The sequence below is a fragment of the Otolemur garnettii genome, unplaced genomic scaffold, assembly GCF_000181295.1.
Source record: "Otolemur garnettii isolate 467f Iridium unplaced genomic scaffold, OtoGar3 scaffold00291, whole genome shotgun sequence".
NCBI classification, from domain to species: Eukaryota; Metazoa; Chordata; class Mammalia; order Primates; family Galagidae; genus Otolemur; species Otolemur garnettii.
Window position 1 is genome coordinate 301,512 of NW_003852686.1, and position 7,139 is coordinate 308,650.

At 57.4% G+C, this 7,139-nt stretch overlaps 1 protein-coding gene across 1 annotated transcript in view; it reads right to left on the reverse strand.

Annotated features, from left to right (window-relative positions):
* The window catches only part of ADGRB1 (adhesion G protein-coupled receptor B1), a 69,118-nt gene that overhangs the window by 30,880 nt on the left and 31,099 nt on the right, over positions 1–7,139 (reverse strand). The window lies entirely within an intron of this gene.

The window sequence follows — 7,139 nt, forward strand, 5'->3', positions numbered from 1 at the left end:
CGCGTCCCCACCGCCCCAGCTCTCTGGCCCTCGGGCGCCCGCGGACAGAGGCGGGCGAGAGCGGGTGTGGCCGTGGGCGCGGGGCGGCTTGGAGTGGGGTGGCCGCACTTCTGAGCTTCCAGCCCCACAGCCAGGGCGCTGGCTGCAGCTGGTGACCTTGGGCCGTGCCACCACCCCCCACATCCGCCACCCACGGCCCTGTCCCGGGAGCACTGCTCTTCTCCAGGGACCCTCACAGCCTTCCCCGCAGGGAGGCGACCTGTAGCTGAGACGTCCCTGCGACCCGGGCCCCTGCTGTCTCTAGGCCTATAGCTGTCCCCGGTTAAGCACAGGAACTGTCATGTTCTTGGGGCATCAGGGACTGAACTGTTCTGCAGACCGCTCCTCCTCCTCCTTCTGCCACTGAGCCAAATCTCCCCATCCTTCAAGGCAGCCCTCTTGTCCAGAAACTTCCGAGTGTCCATCCCTCACAGACCTGGCTCCTGGGCTGGGCCTGCTTCCTTTGCCTGCTGGCACTCAGCTGGCAGGAAGCTCAAGGGGAGGGCCTCACTGGGACTGAGTCCACAGCCTCTGGGCCTGACTGATGGCAGAGGGGCTCCAGGCCTCCTGAAGAGATGAGCCAACAGTTCCAAGTTGTAGCTTTGCAGCTGCAGGAGCCCCAGCAGAGCAGCCTCCTGAACTCCAGCAGTAAAGGCACGGCCTTCCCTCAGTAACTGGGACCTACCCCTCCTAGGGACTCTAAGAGAAAAGCCCAGGCCTTCTGACCTCTGCAAGGAGGGTCTCTGATGGTCTGCCTCAAAACCTTCATGCTGTAGCTTCAACCATTCCCAGCCCAGAGACTTCAGCTCACCCCCTCCATTGCACCCCACTGCACACAGTGAGGTCTGGGGGCCTAAGCCCAGAGGGACCTGCCTGGTTATACAGTGGGCCTACTCCTCTCCCTGCCTGCCCTCCTCAGGAGAGGCTAGAAAGCCACCCCCACACAGCCCTGAACCACAAGCACAAGCTGCAGACCAGGCACCTGCTCTAAAGCACACCTTGGCAGCGTCCTAGCAGTGTGACCTTGGAGAGCTGCCTATACCACCTCCTGCTTCAGTTTCTTCATTTCTAAAATGGGGGTGGGCTGGCACTTGCTGAGTGGCACGGGGCTGTGCTTAGTGCACCTGCCAATGGAGCCTGAGCCCCAGGTATCTGGGCTCAGAGCTGTCTCTACTAAATTTGGGGTGTTGCTACCCAATCTCCTTTCTTCTTTCCCTCTTTTCTCAGCAGTCCAGGAAGGAATGATAGAACTTTCTGAAATTCAGGCCCAGAAGAAGAAGGACACACTTGGGGTAAGATAAGAGGCCTTGAGAACATCCTTACTGTCTGCTTCCACCCCCCTTCTTGGGAAAAGACCTGGTCCTGGCTTACAGAGAAGGAAGTCTGTGGCCCAGGGAGGAGGGCCCAGTCTCTGCAGGCTGGCTTTGGGCTGTGTGGCCCTGGGAAGTGCCCTCCCCTCTCAAGTGCCGAGTGAGATACCCAAGTTCTTATCCCATGGGGCTAGGTTCGGAGGCCCCAAGTGCATCCATCCTAGGAGCCTCCATAAAACAAAGATACTAAAGCAGGCAGGCGCCATGACGGGCCCAGCACCTTCAGACTCCTGGGTTCCCAGGGCACCTCTGCCCCAGCCTATAGGCCTCAGCCCATGTGAACCTCACAGGCCTCAAAGGATAACCACAGCACTGTCCCCAGCCACTGGGATGGAGGCCAAGGACCCAGGCTGCCCCATGCACCCCTGCCCTGTATCCCTAACACAACATGGTGCAAAAGTCAAAGTCCGGAGCTGAGACCCCTTCTCTAGCTCTTGCTGAACACAGAAAAGGGAATGGGAACGGGGGCATGGGGTGCCTGGGAAGTCCTGGAGCCATCAGTGGCACTCCAGATCCTGCACCTCCACCACAGTGCCATGTGTCAGGCATGCCTCACTCACCATCTCTCGTCCACTCCCCCCTCCAGGGTAGGGACCTCTGGACCCATGCCACAGGGGAATGAACACACAGGGTACAAGCCTAAGACCCACCAGGGCACAGAGCTATGAGGCCCTGGCTGAGCCCAGCTCCTTGGATGCCCCATCCTCATGCCTGGCGTGGATGTGTGGCTGCAGTCTGGTCTGCCCAGAATGCATGTGCCCAGGGAAGGGTCCTGCAGGCTGGTTCTCCCTGGCTGCACTGAAGAACAGTGCTCTATGGCAGCCAGGACTGAGCACAAATCCCAGTGACCAGGCATGGGCACTGCCTCAGTCCCCCGGAACCCAGCTGCCCAACTGCCCGAGCACTCCTGGGAGACTCCAGTGGGATAGCACTTGAGGCCTGGGGTTTGGGAGCCAGGCTGGTTGGGGGGAGCTGGGGCCAGGAGCTTGGCAGGGTCCCAGCTGCACCAGTGAGTCCACAGGGTGCCAGGCCCACAGCTGCCCGCCACCACCTAGGAGAGCGCCAGCCTGGGAGCAGTGCCTAGCCTGCAGGGCTCCTGCTGTGGGCACTAATTACCTTATCAGCCTCCTGGGCAGTGGGGAGAAGGGGGCTACTGCCCACTGTGCTGGGGGTAAGGCCAGGACCTGTACCTACAGCCTGGGCACTTGCCCCTCACCAGTGACGTAGCTGGCCAATCACTTCATAAGTGCTTAGCTCAGGGTGGGGGTGCAGGGCCTCAGGCACATTCTAGTGTCCCTCTGGCTGTAGCAGGACTGGGCAGTCTATCAAGGGAGTATCCTCAGCCCCCCAACATGCAGCTCAGGGACAGGGACCCTCTCCTTGCTTTTCCATGCCCTCAATAATAATGGCTTCCATTCTGAGCTAAGGGCTTTCTGGCATTTTATCATTCAATTTTTGCAACTATCCTCAAGTCAGCTTTGTAGATAAAGAAAGCAAGGCTCAGAGAGGTGGCGATTGTCCAGGGCCACACAGCGGGACAGCAGTAGGGCCTAGATTCCAGTTTTTATCTGTTGGGCTGTCTTTACACCCAGGGCCTATGCCATCTAAACCCTGACTAAATCACAGGTCCAAAGTGGCCCTAGAGGGTAGCCAGACATTGAACAGAGCCTGATCTGTCCTCAGCCATCCCAAGCCAGGAGAAGAACCCAATTAGTGAAGGATTCCCAGGAGTAACCCGAGCCCTCCTTGCTGCACTGGACATCAGCTGAGGACTGGCTGGTCTTTAGCAAGACGGATGGAAGGGTGGTCCCTGACCTGAGGACCCTTGCTTATATCCTAGACATACATGTACCAACCTGGGAAAGATCAGAAAGCCTCAGCGAACCTTTCAACAAAACCTCTAGGAAACATCCTCTTACACCAGATCCCAACTCACATCTGGAAGTTCTTCCCCAAGTCTGACTGAAATATGTCCTGCTTCAGGGGCAACTGCTCCCATCTCTGCAACTCCGGCAGGTCATTCCCTCCTCTCACACGCTGCAACTGCTCCCACACGTGGGAAACCATTTGCTACCTCTTTTCTAAGCTATAGAAACTTGGAATATCTGGGTCAGAGAGCCAGGCCCCCCCTTCCTAGGCTCAGGCCTGAAGAATCTGGGTCAGTTACTCCTGCTCCCCACTCCTTTTGGCCCAGGGTGAGAGGAGGAGCTGGAGCAGTAACACCTGCCAGGACCAGAGGAGCAGAAGACCCTCCCAGTCTGAGAGGAGTTGGTCCCCAGGGGTACCTGGGACCCTCAGATAGGGACTCAGGATGGGTCTAGCCACTGCACAGCCCTCCGTAAGCCACTAGTGAACCTCACCATGGTCCCACTCAGCTCCTGCCAAGGTCACCGAGCACCTCCGTGTCAACAAGCCAAGGGCCATTTCCTGTTCCGTTTATCCCATCTCTGAGTTGTTCATAGTCCTGAGCCAACATGTGCCACACAGCTGTGGCCCTGAGTGCACGTCCTAACACATGACAGTCCTGAAGACACCCACCACTGGCACACCAGTGGGGACAGGTGCTGAGCTAAGATGCCATGGGAGAGCAGCCGAGGAAGGAAGGGCACCCCCAACCTCCCTCCTCCCCCTCTTCCTCCAGGGCAGAGAAGCAGAGGCCACACTGCTCCCAGGGACTTGCTAAACCTCCCTGAGCCACTTCCCCACTCTGTGCTCTGCCACCCTTGGGCCATGAACCCTACTTCCTGTGACCCAACCAGCAGCCCCCTAAATCCAACAGTGGCCACAACTCCCAGGGCAGCCCCTGACCCAGTGCAGATCCCCTCTTCACTTCACTCTCAGCTTCTGGTGCAGGGCTACAACCTTGTTCCCATGCCCAAGGTGTGGGTGATTCAGAAAAGGCCACACCAGCTAGGGAGGGGTCAGCAGGTAAAACAGGGTGGGCAGACCTCCAGCCCTCTTAGACCAGATCACTTCTTTGCTGGGCTGGTGGGCCCAGCATCCCACTCTCTCTGGGAGCCCCTGTCTGCCTGGCAGACAACCCTGGGCCTCTGTGCCCCCTGCCCAGCTACATCAGGAGAACAGCCACTGAACCCTGAGGAGGGCTGGGTTTATAGCCCATGGGACATCAGGTAATAGTGATGGAGAGGGCATGCAGAGAGCCCATCCACCCATCCACCACAGCAGTGCCTTCGCTGTATTCATGATGCCTCCCGCCAGCCCACGAAGCAGGTGCTATTATGAGACTGTGCGCTGTCGGGGTCCCCTTGGATTTGATGGGCTAATTCACACTCTAGTGTGAATGACTCATAGAATGTCCTCCCACACAGCAGAAAGAAGCCAGGAGTGGGCACAGCATGCCCCAGTGGGGGATTCAGGTGCTAGGCAGGGAGTGGAAATGTCTCTGCAGGCAGGGGCTTCTAGGAGTCCCCCCAAACTAAGCCAGGCCTTCAAAATCCTTAATGGGTTGGCCTCCACCTGGATCCCTCAAACCACCACTCTGCTCCATCACCATCTGAGTATGAGCCCTGAGTAATCATGTTTCATCAGCAGGAAGGCCCACTCCCAATTCTACCATCTTGGCCACATATCAAGACTAGCAGTGTCTGCTCCTCTGGCAACCCTGCCTGGATAATCAGGCCTCCCACCTGCCCTGCCCATGAGATCCCTGCATTGCACCCGAGCCCTTCATCACCCTTCCCTACTGCTGTGCCTGGTTCCCTTCTCTGTGTTCTGCCTGGCCCAGCAGCCCAAGCTCACATAACTGTCCTGCTGGGCCCTTCTTGGCCTGACAGCCCTGCCTGCATAGGCCATCCCAGAGGGTAGCCTGGCACACAGGCACCCTCTCCTGCCTCTGGGCCTACCTCTGACCACAGGACCCCTGTTCTCTGGCCGACTCAGCCTTGTCCTTCATGCCTCCCCTGAGCCACTACCCCCTCCAGGAAGCCTCTCTGATCTTGCCTCCATGTCCAGCCCCTGTCAGGCTGCCTGTCTGTGAGGATCTCTAGGGGAGGCCCAGGTCAGCAATAGCCCTTCCCAGCTCAGGGCCTAAGGACAATGCCTGGGGTCTGGAGAGACCCTTGGGCTCTGTGACCCACCAATGCTAGGGTTTGGATACCTGCCTAACCTGGGTCTTACTGAGTCCCAGCTGGTGGTCTTCCCTCTGGGGATGGCTCCTGGAGTCTCTTCTGGTGCTAACCATGTCTGAGCCTCACTTGGCACTGACAGGTCTGTGACTGGGGCCTCCAGAGTGTTTCACATTCTCCACCACAAGAGATGCCAATCTCTTGGCTCCTACCAGGCGCCGGCCACACTGAGTCAGGGATTCTAACCATAGACCTGCCCCGGGACAGGAAACCCAGCCCTCCCTAGGGTCCAGTGGCTCTTCTGACCCAGCGGGGCAAGAGGCATAGGCCCAGGGCTGTCCGCCAGGCAGACAAGGGCTCCCAGAGAGGGTGGGATGCTGGGCTCCCCAGCTTGGCAAGGAAGTGGTCTGGGATAAGAGGATTCGGGGCCTGCCCACCCTATTCTACCTGCTGATCCCTCCCCCATTAGGGGCTGGCATCCAGAAAGTCTGCCCTTGGCCCTGCCCCCTCACTCAGATCCTCACTTACGGCACCTGAAGCCCGGCTCTGCCTGGCCCGTCACCCACCCTGCCAGCTAAGGGGCCACTGCCAAGACACTCAAGTCCATGCTGAGGCCACTGCTGCCTGGCAGGTCAAGGGGGTGGTAAGCTCACTCACTCATTTAGCAAATGGCTCTGTGTTGGGCACTAGGTACATCATGGCACTTCCCTGGTTTTGGGAGATTCCAAACCTTCCCCCATCACAGCCATCCCTGCCTCACCTCCTCCAAGATGCCTTCCCAGATGGCCAAGGCCTCACAGGCACTGTCCTCTGCTTTCTACCCCATTTTTCCATCCATCTTGGCTGGGATCCCACGTCTGCTGTGCTGGCTTATTAACTGTGCCATGGGTGTGTCCTGCTTGCCACAGGGGGGCATGGGTTGCAAATGCACCTAAGAGCTGAGACAACTAACCACCAGCAACACCTGCCACCACGGCCTCCACTTAATGGCTACCACTGAAACTGGCCACTATTAGCAACACCATCTACAATACAACCACTGTTACCACCATTACAGTATCAAAACCACCACTGTAATTAACATACCACAACTACCACCTTCACCAACAGTCACCGATATCACAGTCATTATCACAAAAACATCATCACCATCAACAGCATTATCATCACCACATTCATTACCACTAACACCACCATCCTTCCCCACACCATCACCTAACACTATTACCACCATCAACAGTACTCTGATTGCTACCTTATCTCCAATATCACCACCACCACCACCATCATCACCATCACCACCACCATCGTCACCATCACCACCACCACCTCACCACCACCACCATCATCACCATCATCACCACCACCATCTTCACCACCACCACCACCATCATCACCATCACCACCACCACCATTGCCACCATCATCACCATTGCCATCACTACCACTATCATCACCACCATCATCATTACCACCACCATCTCACCACCACCACCACCACCATCATCACCATCACCACCATCACCATCATCATCACCACCACAACCATTATCACCACCATCACCACCACCACCATCATCATCACCACCACAACCATTATCATCACCACCATCTCACCAACACTACCACTACCACCATCATCACC